This window comes from Delphinapterus leucas, chromosome 1, assembly GCF_059928025.1.
Source record: "Delphinapterus leucas isolate spDelLeu-1000000601 "Yukka" chromosome 1, BTC_Dleu_Yukka2, whole genome shotgun sequence".
Lineage (NCBI taxonomy): Eukaryota > Metazoa > Chordata > Mammalia > Artiodactyla > Monodontidae > Delphinapterus > Delphinapterus leucas.
In genome coordinates this window covers 115,490,229-115,510,405 of record NC_143129.1, presented here as the reverse complement: position 1 = coordinate 115,510,405, position 20,177 = coordinate 115,490,229, and positions in this window count along the sequence as shown.

Below are 20,177 nucleotides of genomic sequence, written 5' to 3'. Positions count from 1 at the left end.
AATCTGAAGCTAAGTTTGTGATTTAAATAATAATGCTTTATTTTCATAAGAATTCAAAGCCTAAGGGTCTCCATCACCCAGGCTCTTTGAGGTGGGTATAGTAGAGTCATTTATCATTTTAATCACTAGGTAATTGTGCAGGTCCCTTCGGTAGAGGAAACTTTAATGAAAACAGCCCATAACTCAGGCTGCCTACCTCGAAATCCATGGGCAAGATTAAGCATGGTTGGATAATGTGATATAAGGTCCCTTGTTTATAACTTTATATTTTTCTAATATTGTTCCTAAAACTTGGGAGAACGACTTAAAAATTCACCCATGGTTGGGATCAGAGAAAAAATCTTGGAATCTATAGGAGTCAGTTTGTTTTCACTGAATGAGCTTGAAGCAATGACTTGTGTTAATCCTAATAAGCTGACGATTAGGTAAACATACCGTTAAATGCAAAGGAATGCAAGGAATTTCAAGTACTTTTCCAATAGCGTGAGGACCACGCTACCCCACCCCCTTTCCTTTTTAGAATATAAGTTATATTGAGGTGGGGGGAGCAATTAGATTGAATTGGCTATCTAGAAGGTCAGAGGCTAGACGCACAGCTTGCCTAAAAGGACCCGAATCGTAGGTCTAGGAGAGGTTGAGAAGGCTGTGTTAATGTTTGTGAAAATGCTGGTAGCTGGTTTTAGAAGAATCTACATCTTTAGAAAGCACTGACAATAAACCTTTTATAGAGAGAAGTTTTCCTTTCATCAACCCTCTTGGCTCCTGTTCAAATCCATAGTGAAATATTTCAGTCTGCACTTTGTTAAGAGAGTACTTGAATTTTTAGGCAATAAGAGAAAGTGCTTTCAAAGGGGAGGAGGGGGACTGCTTCTGGGATCCTATAAGTGAGTTTTCAAAATAGTTTAATATTGATGCTCCGTTAAGACCTACAGAAAAGCACTGCCTAAGCACCTGTTTTAGAGCCTTACTGAAATGCACAAAGGTTCATGTAAATGTGATAGTAAAATCTATGGGCAAAGGCCTTCACTTTTTTTTTTTTTTTTTTTGCAGTACACAGGCCTCTCACCATTTGTGGCTCCTCCCACCGCGGAGCACAGGCTACAGACGCGCAGGCCCAGCGGCCATGGCTCACGGGCCCAGCCACTCCGCGACACGTGGGATCCTCCCAGACCGGGGCACGAACCCGTGTCCCCTGCACCGGCAGGCGGACTCCCAACCACTGCGCCACCAGGGAAGCCCGGCCTTTGCTCTTTTGATTCTGACAATATCTTGCCTGAAATATTACAACTGTGCCTACTGAGTAGTCAGTTTTTCCTGCCCGAGGCATTCAAATTTTAAGGTATTTGGAAATTTAAACACCACCTGGCTCAGTCTTGGATGCAGTTAAACTTGTCAGCGCAATAGAACATGTAAAACATATAATAAAGTTGTGAGGATTTTGTGGTGCAATCTTGTTAAACACACATCTAAATCCATAGGCAAAATTTACGCATTCCCAGGCACCAATCCTGAGGTACTGTCTTCCAACACTAGAGCCCAGCAAATTGCTTCTTACAGAAAGATCAAGGAGCAATATTTTATAGACCCTTTAAGTATGTAGTGAGGTAATATTTGTCCAATTAAGTTCAAATGTGAAACAAACCTAGCATGGGAAAACACTGGATCTTTGGGTCATTAATCTCAATTAATTTAAAAGAACACAAATAGACACAAAATATGTCCATTTGATTTGGCTATAGAAAAAGAGTGAAGACATTAAAAGCAATTGAGAATAAAATTATGCAATTTAGAGCATATCAGTTTTATCTAGATCTGGAATGGAATGCTGCCTACTTCAAATATTGAGAAAACACAATAAAAAACCGTGTATTGAAAATGTAAAATAGAAGTTGCGTATATAAACATTCGTTATAATGTACATCATATGTAACCTCCACACACGGTAAAAATCTTGTGTTGTAACCACTTTCCAATCTAAAAGACCCTGGTGTTCTTGAGCTGTTTTTTTTGTTTTTGTTTTTGACAGAGGTGTAAGCATTGAGAGTTATAATGTGACCCCAGAATCTTAGGAATTCAGTGAATTCTAAGAAATATTCTTCGGGACATTCAGCAGCACAGTGAGTGGTCTTATGGTGATGATTCCCACATAAGCGCATGTGCTGTCCACTCCACAAAGAGTTGCAACTGAATCAAAATTAGCAGAGTACATTTTAGTTATTTTACCAGTAGAGAGACCAGATATGATTTGTTCACAACCTGTTTTCTGCCTTCTGGTGCTATTTGAAAGTCACTTGAGCAATAGCAAGTGTGCAGTGGGATCATAGTAGAGAACGAAGCTGTGCTCTGGGCAGGGTGGCAGATGACGCCATGGAAAAAAATCCCAGACTAGAATCAGGAGACATGTCTTTTACACCAGCTCTGCCATTAGTTTACTGGGTGCCTCTGGGTGAGTTTCTGGATTCTCCTCTGCTGTTTAAAATGGAACAATAGATTCTCACATTTTTGTCACCAAAATAATTATCTTTTATATACTCTCTTTGGTGCATTGACTCCCATACCTTAAAAACTTTGTCTCCTCATGAGGTGAAAACTGCTCAGGTCTTTCTGTGGGCAAAAGCACTCATCTCCATGAAGCCTTCGAAAATGTAAGGCCCTCTTTACTCTCTAAAGCACCCCTGGTTATAGGATGTGACAATCCCTGGATCTCACAGTATGTAGGTCCATAGTTTTTCCTCTCCCTGTGTAGCCCCAATATCTGGGCCTCATTAAGTCCCTGTCCTAAATAACTCATTCTCTGAAACAAAGCACATTGTGAAGCACAGCAATAATACAAGTGTCCTATGAATACAACAGACTTACCTGTGACTTACTTTATTGGTGATGGGCAACGCTCATCCATGTAATCTTACAAAGTGCAATTTAATTAAACAAGTACTTAGCTGCATTTGTTAGTACTTTACAGTTCTCATATATTCTGCTCATTTATTCTGAATCCACCCCTTTCTTAACCTAGTGCAAACATCCAAATCTAAGACACCATCATCTCTTGCCTAAATTACTGGAATGGCCTCCTTACTTGTGGCATATTGTATTTTCCAAAGGTGGCTGCAACAATATCTTCCAACCCACATGCCCTTCTGCAATGTGACCCTGATGCTCTCCCATCAATAGATGGGGTCTACTTCTCTACCCTCTTGGAGCTGGGTGGACTCTTTGACCAATGAATATCTAGGAAGTGATGTGATATGGTGCTAGTTCCAAATACAACACTGGCTAGGAACTCCTACTTCCTTTCTCTTAGAAAGCAGCTTCAATATAAGAGGTACGAGTACCCTGAGACCAGCAGACTGAGAAGCCCATGCCACATGGATAGGTCTGAGAGGATCAGATGCCGTGTGGAGAAAGAGGAAGATCAGGGAGCATTTGGATACCACATGTATGTGAAGACACCATCTAGGAAGTGGATCCTCCAGCCCCAGCTGCCTTACAAACTGACATCTTGTAAATCAGAGATGAGCTGCCTGTTGAGTCCCCAGAATTCCTGACCCATAAAGTAATGAGCAAACCAATATGATTATTTTAAGGCTCTAAATTTTGGGTGTTGTTTGTTACACAGCGATAGATAACTGAAACATCAGTGGTTTCCATTCTTGCCCTCCAATAATCCATTTTCCTTACAGAAGCCAGAGTAATTCTTTAAAAATGTAAATCAGAACAGGTCAATCCTGTTAAGAACAGGAGGCTTAAAGGCTCCATGGCTTCCCATTGCTCTTGGAATAAGATTCATCTCCTTACTCGGCACACAGCTCCTGGAACCTGCCTACTTCCTTCATTTACCCTCGCTTACTGTGCTCCCACTTAACTCTTTTTGAAATAAGCCAAGTAAATGCCTCCTCAGGACCTTTGCACTAGCTGTTCCTTTGCCCCAAATGCCAAGCTCCCTGATCTAAGCTTCTTCCTATCATGCAGTTCTCAGCATCAATGCCACATTCTCAGTAACCTTCCCTCCCCACCCAGACCCAGTCTAAAGTGGTTCACTACATCAGAGTCGACTGATTTAAATGTAAATCATGTCTAAGAAATACATGGCAGCAACATCTAGACTGGTGTTCCACCAAACAAACCAGCACCATAGCCTAGCCAAGTTGACACATAAAATTAACCATCACAGCACCCGTGTAGTAAAACCTTTTGGGGAGAAGAAACTCATGTCCACTCTCTAAACTGGAATGCATTTGAGCAGTCAGAAAAAAGCAAAAGCTTTGCTAGTTATACCTACGATCCCCCTAGGCCTTTCACCATGCTTGTGCATGTATGCGGGAAGAGCTCCGGGATTTATTTTGCATTGACCAGATAGATGCATGGGGCACCTTAAGAAGGTTTCTAGAACACTAACCCCAAATTCCATACAAAACCAGCAGGACCCACCTCAACTGAAATGGCTGCAGGGTGGGGGAATAGAGGGAGATCCTTATAAAATCTCTGGAGAAAAGTCTTCTCCAAATCTGCATGAATACAATAAGACACAGTCCCTTGCTTGCACATACTGTAAGACAGAAAAAAAGTGCTCCATCCTTTGGCTTGTCAGGCAAGTAAATCCTCATTGTAGCAATGAAACCACAACACTGTCAGTGGCTGTTTAACTCTTCCTACCAGATTTTAAATTTCTGAAAGAGTTTTGTCAATGAATGAGTACAACTAAGAATAGATTGAAAGGAGTTTGAAAAGGCACAACTAGAATTTGCTTTTCTCTTCTCCATGGAGATCTGGAGCTTCCAAGTCTCCAGATCTTCATGCAGAAGAGAAAGCAAGTTTGTCCTACATTGCTCTACCGCAGAGGTCCTTAGCTGGTGGCTTAAGCAGGATGGGGCAATAAATATGTTTTGTTCAGCCTGAAGAGAGTTTATAAAAACTGGGGTTTGTTGCCAATATTTGAAAACTGAGTATTTTTTTTTAAGTTCAAATTTCTGGGTTTTTTTGGGAAAAATTCATAGATCTGGCAGCAGTGGACCTTGGTTTCTACATGGCAGTTTGCACATGGTGGGAGCTGAGCTGCAGCTTCCCCCCTTAGAGTGGGTGCTCTGCAGTTCACCAGTGATGGATGGAGACGGATGGAGAAGAGATACGTGTGTATCCTTGCAGTTGGAGGAGTTGAAGGGCAAGCAGAGATGATCTTTAAAAATCCAGACTCTGGGGCTTCCCGGGTGGCGCAGTGGTTGAGAGTCCGCTTGCCGATGCAGGGGACACAGGTTCGTGCCCCGGTCCGGGAAGATCCCACATGCCACAGAGCGGCTGGGCCCGTGAGCCATGGCCGCTGAGCCTGCACGTCCGGAGCCTGTGCAACGGGAGAGGCCACAACAGTGAGAGGACCCCGCGTACCGCAAAAAAAAAAAAAAAATCCAGACTCTAATGAGAATCTACCGTATAGCACAGGGAACTCTACTCAATGCTCTGTGGTGACCTAAATGGGAAGAAAATCCAAAAAAGAGGGGATATATGTATACGTATAGGTGATTCACTTTGCCGTACAGTAGAAACTAACACAACATTGTAAATCAACTATACTCCAATAAAATATTTTTTAAAAAAGGAAAAAGAAAAAATCCAGACCCTTTCTAAAAAGGCACAACTAGAGCACCACTTTTACTATGAAAATGCTTAGAAAAATGATGCTAGGCATTGAGAAACCTGGGAAAGAATAGAGACAACTTCATTAATTTCAAGTCGCTGCGGGGCTGTAAACATGCCCCGCCTCCCAGCTTCCTTCTACCATTCCAGCCTGTGTATTTCTGTGGAGAAGTGTACCTATTCCATTTATAATACCATGTCACATTTTCCAACTGACACTGGGTAAGTTGATCAAAGATACACACCACATCCTGAACCTCCGCTGAATTTAACCATCTATTTTTATAGTGACCAAAGAGCCAGTAGAATCATTACAGATAGCCAGGGGGTTTGCTCTAGAATTTCTTTTTAATGACTCAAAATGCTTACTTCAAGTACTGTCACATAAATAACACTCATTTTTCAGAGGCATTCAATGAACTCCAGAGAGATTGAGGACTTTCCTGAGTAGTTATAGTTAGTTAGCAGAGTAGAAGTTAGGCCTCAGGATTTATTCTCCAAGCTTATCCCTGACAGAGGCATTTGGGGCACAGGAAAGCGCTTGGGTTACAGGGAAGTCTGGCTGGTTTTTGGTGTCACCATGGCTCCTGGGTAGACTTCCACCAGTGGATTTCCTATAGGAGGGTCAGCAGCCTCAGCATCGCATGGCAAGGGTGACGCCATTCTCCAGCAAACAGAGAATGATTCAACATTGTAAAAAATTAGGTCTTATGTTAAGGAGATTGGCTAGCTTTAAAAAAAAAAAAAAGTTGCTCATTCATGGAAGGAGTTTAAATTATGGGCTCACGAGCGAAACTTTCAGAGAGGTCCCTCGCATGTTCCAAATTAGATTTTTCTTGGAAAGGAGTCCATGTCTTTAATTGACTTCTTGCATTCAAAATGATACTTGGCCTTTTAAAATGTTCTCTTTAATATTTGGGTTTTTTCTTAACAAAAGAAGGCATACTTATACAAATTCAATACTATAAGAAATACAGAATGTCAAAAATGAAGTTCTCTAGCAAACCCTCCCCTTCACACACATCCCCACACGCAGCCACTTTTAAGAGCATGGTGTGTATTATCCTTCTAGATTTGGGATGTGCCTAACCTGGTATTTATTAGTATTATTATTATGAACAAAAAAGATTAGACTATACATAGAGCTTTACATTTACTATACCTTGAAAGTCATTTAGTGTTGCTATGTGTTGTTCTTCCTCAGTCATTGTAATGGTTTCATAGACTTTCACTCTATTATTGATGTGCCATAATTTATTTAAATACTTGGTGTGGGGACACTATTGCATGCTCACCTCACAGCCACCCCCCATTTCCTTGACTCTTTGTTAGCAGAGCCCCAGTTTTGTTCAGGCGTTCCCCCTTCCATGTGTTCAGGGAAGGAGTCCCCTGTTTCCCCCTAACCCCAGGGATTGCATCAGGACTGGCTTCAGTCAGCATAATGGTCTTACTTCCTTATCAACAATAGGTTATGACAATTCCGATACTCAAGGAGATATCCCCTGGGGGAACCTCTGAGAAAGGGTTTCCCTGATAACAAAAAGAGACTAGAAGAGGCAATGCTTTTCTCCTTTGCCAGACATCACCCGCCTTGAGCTCAGGAGGGAGGTATCACTGATACACTGAAGATGGCAGAACAGAAGGTGGGAGGCCCCTGGGTCCCTGAAGAGATCACTGAACTATTGAATCACCCGACCCTCGGGCCCCCTGACATCCACACCTCCTGTTTAGTGTGATAATAAACCTCCTGTTGTTCAAGCTATTTATTGTTAAACCAACTGGTACAGCTAAAATCATCCTAACTGATGATTTTACACTTGGCCCTTTTTGAGGCCTATGGACTTTATAAACAACACAGAGATAACCACATCCAAAGGAGAAGAAAATACTTTTAGATGTAAGTGAATGAACCAACAAACAAATATTTGGCAGAAATATAATGCTTTCATTCCTTTACCTAACAGTTGCCGGGTATATAGCACTTGACAGGCTACAGGCCAGCAAGACATGGGTGACCAACAAGGAAATAATGAGACATGGTCCCTGGCCACAAGGTTGTAACATCTAGCAGAGGTAGCAATGTATACAAATAATTCTGGTGCGTAGTGACAGCATTAGAGAACCTAGGAATATGAGAGCATACAGGGTAGTCAGAGAAATCTTCACAGAGGACAAAACATCTGAACTGGGTCTTGAGGGATGAATAAGAGTTTGCTACTTGGAAGTACCTCCAAAACTGGAAAAAAACCCGAAAGTTGTTTTTTTTTTTTTTTTTTTTTTTGCGGCACACGAGCCTCTCACTGTTGTGGCCTCTCCCGTTGCGGAGCACAGGCTCTGGACGCACAGGCCCAGCAGCCATGGCTCACGGGCCTAGCTGCTCCGTGGCTCCTGGACCAGGGCACGAACCCCTGTCCCCTGCATCGGCAGGCGGACTCTCAACCACTGTGCCACCAGGGAAGCCCAAAAAACCGAAAGTATTTGAAGCCTGGGAATTCTGTCAAACCCAGCAAAGTCATGGTCTCAGACAAGACCTGAGTAGTAACAGCCATTTTGCATCTTAGTTTTTCTAGCTGATAAGAAGAAAAGCAGCCCTCAGAAGGGACCTACAGAAGACCTGACCTGGTGATGGGGACAGGCCAGTCCCTTCTATGGGAATTACCTTTGGAAATCCCCCACCGCCACAGTAACGAGCTGCCATCCTGCAGGGGAAGTAGCAGTGCTACTTCACCAGATACAAGCTGAAAATCAGTCTGCTTCTCCTACATGACAGCCTCAGTATGACAGGTTGATCTCAGACTGACAGGATCCAGCCTAGGCCTGACCCACTGGTAGGTCACCCAAGGAGGGCCCTGTGACTGCTTGGATCCAGTGGCGAAGGCAAAAAGCCCAGAGAGAAACGGCCTGGATGACTTGGTCGCTGCCACCTGACGCTCTTGTGTTTGTGTCACAGTCAGATTCTCGAAGGAGGCCAGCTCATTAATGGCTTCCGGATGCTTCTCGAGTGATGTTCATGCTTCCTGCTAGCTGCACACAGCTTTCTCATCCAGGATTTTAAAGCCTGCAGTGTGTGACATGTAAACAAAAGGCCACAGGGGCAGCTCCATGCTGGCTCCTGAAACCCCATCTATTCTTCCAGATGAGAAAGAACTCTCATAATTGCACTCACAATAAAGTGAATGTCAAGAAAAGGCATAACTAAACAACCAAGTATCTTCACATTCTGTATGGGCAAGAATTATAAAGTAATTCATAGTCTTTCTGTGCTACATCAATGAGAACCAACTCAGAGGATTTGGATTGTGTTATTATGTCAATGTACTTGGTCTGAACCATTCCAGATACCTGCATATGCTCCTAAGAACTTATTTAAGCCCCACCGTCACTTTCACTGTCATCTGCCTAGAAGCTGTACATCCCCATTATGCTTTCAAAAGTTAGAGACCAGATCTCTTGGCTTGCGATGGGAACATAGCCATTTAAATAAATAGAACAGGGCAACAGTTCAGTACCAGCAACAGGAGCCACTGTTTTTTTGGGTAAGGGATAATGAAGCCAAAAAGAGATAGGGAAGAAATCCCCTGTAACATTAGACAGACTGTAAGAAATCATTCCGAATTTGGGCCAAAAAGTCAAGATTAGCAGTCACGTTGAACCTTTTTGTAAGAAAAATTTGGCCTCCATAACAGAAATTCATTCATCTAACATATATCTGTACATATATTTACATCTATCTGCATACACACACACACACACACACACACACACACACACACACGAGTTGTTGTTTATATTCCTGTTTATTATTGGCCAGGCACAGTGCTGGGTCTTGGAAGGTCCAGCTGACCAAGGACTTAAGGACTTGCCATCTAAGAGTCAGAGATCCAACACCAATTTCCTCATTCCTTAAGGGCTGCCACCCAGACCTGTTCTTGCTGCTTTGCTCCTTTGGTTTTCTCAGGACCCACGTGGAAGGCAATCAGGGTGTGGGGCTACCATTTCCCACTCCCAGAATGGAGGAAGGGCAAGGCTACTCCAGCCTGGATTCCCTGGATAACTGTGGACAAGGGACATTATTTCAAACTTGTGACACACATTCTCGGCAACAGGAAACCCATGAGGTATATTCACACAGGGGCCTAATTTCATCCTTCCAACATCACATCCCACTTGGAGTTCTGTGGCATTAAACCATTACTTAGCACTTTCATCTACCCTGTTTCATCTAAGACGCTGACGATTGCAAGGTAACATCATCCTTTTACATACCACTAAGAAAAACCCAGCCAGTTAAACTAGTCACACCTGAAGTAAGATGCATTGTGATTTCGGAGCTCTTAAAGGGTGAAAACATGTACTTTCAAGAAGCAATGAAATCCGGGACTTGTCTTTCCCACCAGACTGTGAGTTCCTGGAGGACAGGAACCCCCCACCCCCTTACAGTCTTCTCTGCTTTGCTGCACCTAGTACAGTGTCACACAGCAAGTCCATAGCAAACACCTTGAATGAATGAGTGAGTGAGTGAATGAATGAATGAGTATCTGATACAAATCCTGTGTTCCCCTGAGCAATCAATCAGCCCACTCAGGTAGAGGCAAGAAGGTCCAGATTGTTCCTGGTTCTTCCTATTGCTCCTGCCATTGGAAGCAGTCAGACTTGGGGAGCTTGGAGGGGGCTCCTGAAACATAGCCCCTTCAGCGCTTAGGGCAGCTCCAGGCCCGCTCGCCTCAGGGCCTGGTCAACAAGCTGCTGGCCAGAAACACTGTGACACCAGGCTCCCCGGGGACCTATTTATGTTTCTCTTGAAAACCGGTGTGTAATATCAAACGCCTGAAAATAAAATCAGAGGTAAAGTAGACTGTGGGAGCTGGCTGTTCAGAGGTGCTGCTGGAGAGTCCTCTTGTAAAATCAGTAACCACCACAGATTTATCTATTTTATGACTTCGGATTTTTGTGTATCGAGTTCCCACGGAGCAAGGCACACCCTTATATTGAGTTTCCTCACAGCAGAGCCTTTGTGCTGGGTCAGTGGCTTGAAGGGTTTCTGCCGCAACTGGCCTCTCTTCTTTGAGGGTTCCTGGTCTGCTCAGGCCCCCGTTAGACCAAATCCCCTCCCCCAGGTGCCAGGGCTTCCCCACTGCAGAGGGAACATATGGAAACCACAGTTGCCTTTGTTTCATTTACTTTAGAATGAAGTTATTTCTGAGCAGAGTTGCATTCCAACTTGAGAGAGATGGGCCACAGCGATAATGCAGGTATGTGCCCTGCACAGAGCAGAGCATCAGTGAGCATGTGCCACGCGTATGGGGGTGAGGGAGCGCGCCACATGTTCCACCATGTGTACTGAGCATCAGAGACACTCCAGGTTCTGGGCCCCTTCCTCTGGGGAAGAAAGAGGTGAACAAGACGGTTTCTGGCCTCACAGTCTAGTTACAGCAAGCTCTGCTGAAAGATACGCGGCTGCCTCGGCCTGAGAGAGTTGGGGCAGGTTTTACCGGGGGTAGAATCTGGAAGTTGGGTCTTGGTAGAAAAGGGGAAGGGAGAAAGGGAAACCGGGGTGGTGAGAACAGCCTGTGAAAAGGCACAGCTGTGCAAGAGCCTGAGAAGCCCCCGAGAAAGACAGGTCAGAGGGCCTCTCTGCAGTCCCTCCCTTCATTCTCGCCAGAGCCGGTGACTGAGAGGTAGAAGACGGCCCTTGACTGGGCCCATAATTGCAAGGTCTCCAGGAAATCCTAAACTTGACCTCCCAGACGTGCTGTTTCCCATGAACCTATGAATCTGTAGTCCTGTCTCTAGTCCTGGTACCGTTGGTGCTGCAGGACCCACCAACAGGAAATGGGGCCCGCATCCCTGGAAAGATCTCCCCTATAGTTTTACAGGCTAGAGGGTGAGAGAAGCAGGAGAGAGCCAGTTAGGTACCCTGACAACGGTTCTGGGACAGAGCAGAATACCTGATCAGAAATGCCAAATGACTTCCTTACGCTCGCTCACTCCTCGTCCCTCGTCCTTCCTGAACTGTCTGCGCTTGCTAAATCTGCAGGCTCATCTTTGCCTGATCTGTTCCTCTGAGTCTGCCTCCAGGGTGTGATAAATAATTCCTGGAAAACACAAGTTCTCAGGAGCCCTTCAGAGTGGTGAGAGACATCTAAGGGAGTGGGTATGGTTCTTTGAGGCTTGAATTCTCATACCCCTAATCTCTGGGCTGGGCCTCCTGCACCATCGGTGGACAATTCTCCCGCCCACTGCTGGCAGACCGGCGTCATCTGTTCTACCTCATAAGATTATTCAGTCAGGATGAGGACGACAGAACTTTGGGAATGAACTGGGGGACCTTACGCTTGGGAGAGACTTAGAGGTTTCTGACTCCACCTACTGTCAGAAGGCTCTCCCCACCTGCTTGGCAGGGGGTGACCCCAGCCTTTGTCACTGACAGAGATAGTGCCCGCTCTGCCTCTTTCTGCAGTTCATGCTCCAGACATGTTAGCCATTCTTCTGATATTAAGTTGAAACCCATCTCCCTATAGCTTTTAGTAACTGTTTAGGGTTCCCTCCTAGTGCTTTTCAGAATGAATTTAATTCTCTTCCTTATGTCATAGTTAAAGTCCTCTAAGTATGTGCTCCATCCTCCATCCCCAACCGCACTCCCAGCCTTTCTTTCCTTTCCTTGTTTTTTTCCTAGGAGAAACATTTATGGTGGCTACAATTATTCCTCACATGATCTGGTCTTCAGGCCTTCATTTCCTGGTTGTTTGCTTCCAGATACACTTGAGTTTTGTCAAGGTCACTCTAAAAACGGGATATTGGTGGGTTAACAGAGCCCACTAGATCTTCCCTGAGTGCCGACTCCAGCAAGTCTATCTGGTTCCTTAAGGGACCTAAAAGTGTCCTTCTCTTTACATATCCACCTTCCCTACTAAACTGTGAGCACTTACTCTCTTGTCTTCCCAGCCCCCAATGCAAGTAAAGACTTAAATTTCAGAATCCAAGAGACAATATGGTACAGGAGAATTGGGTCTTAAATTTCTTGGTCTCCCCAGACCCCGACACAAAGTCTGGTAAGCAGCAGGCACTTAATAACTGTATGGTCCATCAACCAGTTCACCTGTTTAATGAAAGCAGGCTAAGCTTGCATTTAGTTTGTTTAGCAGTATGTCAATGCTTATGGTTAACTGAAATCCCATGGTCCAGCTCATGTGAACTTCTGTAAGGATAATCTGCCATTTCTACTTACATGGTTGACCTTCCTTAATGTAAATTTAGGACTTGGCATTTGTGTAACAAACCCTTCCAAAATCTGGTGTCTTAAAACAACAGTGACTTATTTTGTTTTTTGACTAGGTTTAGCTTGGTGGTTACTCCTGCAGTTCCTCACTCATTTAGGAGCCTGGCTGGGGCTGGAATGTCTGAGATGGGCCCTTATCCACCAGGGTCTCTCTTTTTTGTGGCTTCTCATCATCCGTAGTCAAGCCTGAGTTTCTTTACAGCCAAAAGCTGGCTTCTGAGAGGGTGTGTTCCAGGAAGACAAGCCCCGGTGTGCAATCACCTATTAAACCTCTGAGTGGGGCACTTACTGATGCATCATTGGTCAAAACAAGTCACATCGGGCTTCCCTGGTGGCGCAGTGGTTGAGAGTCCACCTGCCGATGCAGGGGACACGGGTTCGTGCCCCGGTCCGGGAAGATCCCACATGCCGCGGAGCGGCTGGGCCCGTGAGCCATGGCTGCTGAGCCTGCGCGTCCGGAGCCTGTGCTCCACAACGGGAGAGGCCACAACAGTGAGAGGCCCGCGGACCATCAAAAAAACAAACAACAACAAAAAAAAACAAGTCACATGGTCAAACCCAGAGTCAGTGTGGAAGGGAACTGCACAAAGTCATGGATTCTAAGAGGTGTGGTTCACTGGGGGCCACAAATGTTACAGTCTACCATATTTACCCTTATTAAACTTCATTGTTAAACTTTTGAGAGGGAGTATTTTTTTTTTTCTCATGTCTTTTCAAAATCCAGATTTTTCTGGATAGGGGCAAGCCTGATGATGGTGAGGGAGACGAGGAGGAAGATGCTTCATTTATTGTCCACTGTGTGCCAGGTTGTTCTTTACATATTTATGGTTCATGAAAAAAATCCCAAGGACAGAATTATTACTCCCATTTTACAGATAAGGAAACAGATTCAGAGAACCTCAGTAAGTTCCTCAAAGTCTCACAATTTGTTGAAGGCAGGATTTCAGCCTAGATCTCTAATTCCAAAGCATGTACATTTCCCTGCAAAAAATTGTTTTTCAAATTCTAATAAGGAGCTCAAGAAGTCAGACAATGCAAAGTAACTTTTCTTTCTCTGGAGTTCTTTAAATAATCTCATTTTGTCCTAGGGTATTTTGGTTTCTTTTGTTTTATGCAGCTAATTCCCCTAAGCAGTGAAGGAGCCCCAAAGTGCTGATCATACAGTGGGGCTGGGATGTTTAAATATATGAATGAAGATTCTGATAAGACTTTATATACATAGCTATAAGGCAGGAATCCTATACAAAAGAGCTAGGTTTGAAATGGAAGTCAATCTTAACTCCATCCATACTGTCTGAATTGCCAGCCTAACTGGCCTCCAAGTAGAGAACTATGCTTTTTTCTTTATCTACTCTGGTAAATTATTAAAGGGCTCTTCTGCCCAATGGGGAGATCATTAACTACCTGGGAGGTAGCAGAAGGCATCTGGCAGGTGCAGCAGGGTGAACCAGGGCAGCTCCGATTAGGATGGCAGAACCGAGCTTCCTCAGGCAGCTTCCACTGGTGGCCGGAATGACAGAAAGGCCCCCACTGGGCGGGGGTGTGGGGTGCGGATGGGCCAGTGGGCAAGAATGAAGGCAAGGATGGGATGGGGGAAGGGGGCCTCCCCTGTTCAGCCTGAAACTCATTTTTAAATTTTAAACTCATTTAGGCAATAAAAATCCCATTTGCATGATTGAATGTGTACCAATATGTACCTGCACTTACCCACACTCCCTCCTACCTGTCATGGAGGCTGGAACTGACAGGTGACAGCCCTTTTACACGTAAAAGAAAAGGCTGGGGCAAGCGCCAGATTGGTCACTGGAGAAACATTTGTGCAGATGACACAGGAGAGCAGAAGTGAGCTGGAGTCACAGACCCTTAGCCCAACCTCTTCAGGTCGCAGGTGAGGTGACAAGGGAGGTTGTGACATGGCCAAGGCCACTGACTTCACTAGCGCCAGAGATTGGGATAGAATCCACATCTCCCACTTCTAGGGCAGGGCTTTTTCCTTGGCATTGGGTGCTGTTGCCAATCTCAGTAGCTTTAACCAGTGTGGTGGGCAGACCGTGGAAAGCACTTTTCCTAAGGAGTCAGGGGACTGGAGCGCCTAAGTCTTGGCCTTTAGACCAACAACTCACAGCCTATTTAGTTTCGTGTCCTGGTTCTACCCTTCACTTACTGCTCATTTTGGAAAGTGGTTGCATGGGCTTCCCTAGTGGTGCTGTGGTTGAGAATCTGCCTGCCAATGCAGGGGACATGGGTTCGAGTCCTGATCCGGGAAGATCCCACATGCCGTGGAGCAACTAAGCCCGGGAGCCACAGCTACTGAGCCTGCGCTCTAGAGCTCGCGAGCCACAACTACTGAAGCCCGCGCGCCTAGAGCCTGTGCTCTGCAACAAGAGAAGCCACCGCAATGAGAAGCCTGCGCAACGCAACAAAGAGTAGCCCCCGCTTGCCGCAACTAGAGAAAGCGCGCGTGCAGCAACGAAGACCAAAGGCAGCCAAAAATAAATAAATAAACAAATTTATTTAAAAAAAGGAAAGTGTGGGAGGAGGGAGACGCAAGAGGGAAGAGATATGGGAACATATGTATATGTATAACTGATTCACTTTGTTATAAAGCAGAAACTAACACACCATTGTAAAGCAATTATACCCCAATAAAGATGTTAAAATAAATAAAAATAAAAAACACAGAAAAAAATAATTAAAAAAATAAAAAAAGGAAAATGGCTGTAGCTATTGGAACTCTCTTGCTTGTGAATCTGACCTCAGCTTTTCAATCCACAAAATGGGCCCCAAGTAAAGCCTCTCACTCATTCCCTGCTCAAGGATCTCAGAAGGATTCCCTGCAGTAACATGTGGTTCATCTTGAGCGAGAGTCATTCTTCACAATTCACACGTGTGGTGCCAGAACTCAGCCGTGTGCAGCCTCTGGTTCGCTCTGCTCTCGCAACACACACGTGAAAAATCACTTTTTTTTGTTTGTTTTTGACTTGGTGGATGATCCTTTCCCTTTGAGGGTGGTTGTACACCAGGCCAATTATGGGGTTAAACTTGGTAAGGAAAGGGATGGATGGAGGTAGGAGCCCAGGAGAAAGATTTGTCCACGATTACTTAAACTTATTTAACAGAGGTGTGCCTACTCCTTGCTGAGACCAGTGTCTGGGGTTAAATGTCCCTGTCCTTCGGCAGGTCACCATCTGTGGAAGAAGCAGATCAAAACAAATCATTTTAATTCCCTGGGAATGTGAGAGGAGGTTACACAGCATAGCCAGGGCCAGAGATGAGACCAGAACCCACATCTCCCACCTCCCAGGACGGGACTTTTCCCTCCACCCTGGAGCTGTCGCCAACCTCAGAGGTATAAGGAGTGTATTGGGCAGACACGTTGCCAGCACATTTCTCTAGGAGCCCAGAGTCTGGGGGTGAGAGAGGCATGCACAAAGCCTTGTGGAGCCCCTGATTCTGCCTGGAGCAGTCCAAGGAGGAGACAGGAGTGGACGAGAGCTTAGGGAAAGGCATCCCAGGCAGAGGGAACAGCCTGGGCAGAAGCGTGGAGGTCCTCGGTAGCTGCGGGCCACTCTGCCGGGTGGTGGCCTTCAACCCCCTGCACAGCGCGGCACACGAGAGGCCGCCTTCGCGTTCTTCCTCGTGGGAGGCCTCCCAAGGAAGTCCGGAGAGCTCTGCCTCAGGTTCTTATTGTCTGAGGTCACTGAGCCTCCCAAAAGTATTTCAGGAATGTGGAGGCCTGACTCACTCTCTTCCTTGAGCTCACAGTCCGAAGTTCATAAAACCGCTTTCCCCTTTAGTCATTCTTATTCAAACATCGGTTCACATGCTTCACAGATGGAGCTGGCAGGAGGAATCCAGGGACACATTTTTTGCTTAGGATGTGAAAGTAGATGAGGAGTGAAGGAGATCAAGGAGAGATTATTCACCAAGAGCCAGGCCCCTAGGCAGGGGCTGTTGATGTGCACAGAGAACGGCTGGCTTGCTCAGAGCAGAGACCCCAGCAGAAAGGAAAGCGGTGGAAGCAATCCTTTCAGGCCTCAGTTTCCTCATCTGTAAAGAGGGACAATAACCATGCCTACTTCGGAGAGTCATGATAAAGATAAAGATTAAATGAGTTAATCCATGCAAAGCACTCAGAATATTGCCTGATACATTATACGCACTCAATAAATACTAACTTATTATTAATATCATTACTCATAGTTGGCAAAGAGTGAGTTTTCTAAACACAGTGATGGGGAGAGAGGAAGTCTTCCTGGAATAGGATTGCATGGGTTACACCTGAAAGGAAAAGCTCCCCTGCAGTGTGTGGAATTGTCTGGCAGAGGACTGGGACATGGCACACGGTGGGAAGGGTAGTGCCAAGGCTCAGAAGAGAAGAAACCTAAGTGTCACATCTGACCAGATGCCAAAGACAAAGCTGCAACTAAAATACTTCTTCTGGATGGGAAACATGTATCAAAATGTCCAGAGAATAAACAAAGGGGACACTGAAGAGACATTTAGGACGTGGGCTGGGCATACAAATAGCCCAGTGCAAGTTTCCAAATTGGTGTTATTCACCTTATTTCTCCTGGGCCATGTAGGCAATGACATTGTCAGCAAGGTAGGCAGGCCAAGAACGGATCAGATGCTCTGTTTTCCTCCTTCCTAACTCCAGCTCACTTTAGAGGATTGAAAATGCCAGGAGACTTCCAGATCAACCCCCCCCCTCCCCCGACACTGCCTCGGGCTATTTGGAGATCTGTCCTAGAGCAGGTCATCAGTCATCAGTTGTCTCGACTCAAAAGTTTGAGTCTAAGTGGTCTTAGCACTGCTGGAATTCTATTTGGCCAAGGCGAACCCCTTTGCCTTTCGGAACACTCTACAGGGAAACTCACTCCTGCCTGACTTAGACAAGGCACTGGGCGCCCCGGCGGAGGTACTGACAAGGGACGCATGCAGCCCCAGAGAGCCTCTGGGGTTCGTTTCGCAGGCCCAGTGCTTTATTTCTTCCTTCTCCCTCAGTCCCTTGGTCCCCCTCGCCTCTCTCCTATTCCAACTGGCCAAAAGGCTGAGCACTTGCCCCTGGGCACATCTGCCATTGCAGTTGACCACAAAGTACGAATCCTACATGAATTTGAAAGGTCTTTTTTAAAAAAGTAAAAATAGTCCTAGTGGAAGAGAGGATTGAAGGGTTTCACTGAAGGCAATTGAAAAAAATTATTAGCCGCTCAAAAAGAGAGATGGCTGAATACATAGGAGGAGGAGGCAACTTCACACCAATGACATTACTCTCTTGATGCATGGAAAGTAACTAGAGAGTTGAGATGAGGTGATTCTTGAAAGAAGGAAAGGTTATTAGATTCCTTACTATTAATCATCAAAATTCCTCAATTTTTTTATTAACCAGCTTTTCCCCCTAATAATAAGATACATGCTTATGGCAAATAATTCGAACAGTGTAAAAGAGAACGAGGTGAAAAGCGAAATTCCTTTTCTCCACTCCACACCCTCTTCCCCACACCTCCCTGAGTCCCACTCCCTAGCAGAAACCGCTCTGAACAGTTCCCTCCACCTCTTTCTAGAATTTTCTATGTACCTTCCATCCTCCTCTCACATTACTCTCCTCCTTAACTCACCCACAAAGGGCCTTCAATCTTGGGATCTTGCAGCATTCTACTTCTTTTGTCAGGAAAGTCCTTCTAGTCTTTGTGTGTCTGGCCCATTCAGGACTCAGCTACTAGCTACTCAGAACTGTCACCTGCTCAGAGAGGCCGCCTGCAACCTCCCTATTTAAACAGGAGTCTCATCGTCACCACCGTTAGATACCCTGACAATCCATGCTCATCACTGTCTACCCAACCCTTAGCACAATGTCTGGCACACAGAAGGTATTTGATAAATACGTGATGGATGCATGAGTGAGTACATTAGCTGCACACACACACACACACACACTCACACACATACACACACACGTATATAGATTCTTACCACAAAATATGAAAGGGATGGTATTACACCTAGAAGTCTGCAAAAATGACAATCATAAGCAACATTTCTTAAGCACGTTTGTTCCAAGGACTATTCTAAGCTTTTTACATGTACTCTTTCGTTTAATTCTTACAACAATCCCATAAGATAGGTACTAATACTATCCCACTTTACAGATGAGGAAACAAAGGAATGGACACACAGGGAGGGTAAGTAACTTCCTCAGGTCACACAGCTTGCAAATGACAGAGCTAGCACATAGAAGTTTCCCTCATAATGACTTTAGCCTTAACAAATATATATTTTTTTATTGTGGCAAAATATACATAACAGAAAATTTACCATTTTAACCATTTTTAAGTGTGCAGTTCAGTGGCACTAAGTACATTTACACTGTTGTGCAACCATCACCAACATCCATCTCCAGAACATGTGTCATCTTCCCAAACTGAAACTCTGCATCCATTCATGAAACAAAAACTCTCCATCCCCTCTTCCTTCCAGCCCCTGGCAACCACCATTCTATTTTCTGTCTCCATGAATTTGAATACTCTAGGTACCTCATATAAGTGGACTCACACAGTATTTGTCCTTCTGTGGCTTATTTCACTTAGCATAATGTCCTCTTTAATTAATATTTTAATGAATAATTTTATTGAATAAAATATTCGAGCACATCATATGAAATTCAAAAGGCACAAAAGGACATAGAGCAAAAATCAAGTTCTTCTCCCACCTCTCTGTCCAGGCACCCCCGGGGCACTCACTCTTCCCAGTATCCTTCCAGAGATGCTCTATTCATTTTGTTTTTGTTTTTTGGTTTTTTTGTTTTTGCGGTACGCGGGCCTCTCACTGTTGTGGCCTCTCCCGTTGAGGAGCACAGGCTCCGGACCCGCAGGCTCAGCGGCCATGGCTCACGGGCCCAGCCGCTCCACGGCATGTGGGATCTTCGCGGACCGGGGCACGAACCCGTGTCCCCTGCATCGGCAGGCGGACTCTCAACCACTGCGCCACCAGGGAAGCCCAGATGCTCTATTCATATACAATTATATGCCCACATATATTTTTTACACCAATAATAGCATATTCTACATTCTGTTCTGCTTCTTGCATTTCCCATTTAACTGTATACCTTGGAGATCTTTCCACTCCTCTATACATAGAACAGCCTCTCAGTAACAAGTTGAAATATAATATACATATAGGAAGTACATATACTGCGAGAGTACCTCTGAATAAATGTTCACAAACTGAACACACCTGTATAACTAGCACCCTGATCAAGGAACAGAAC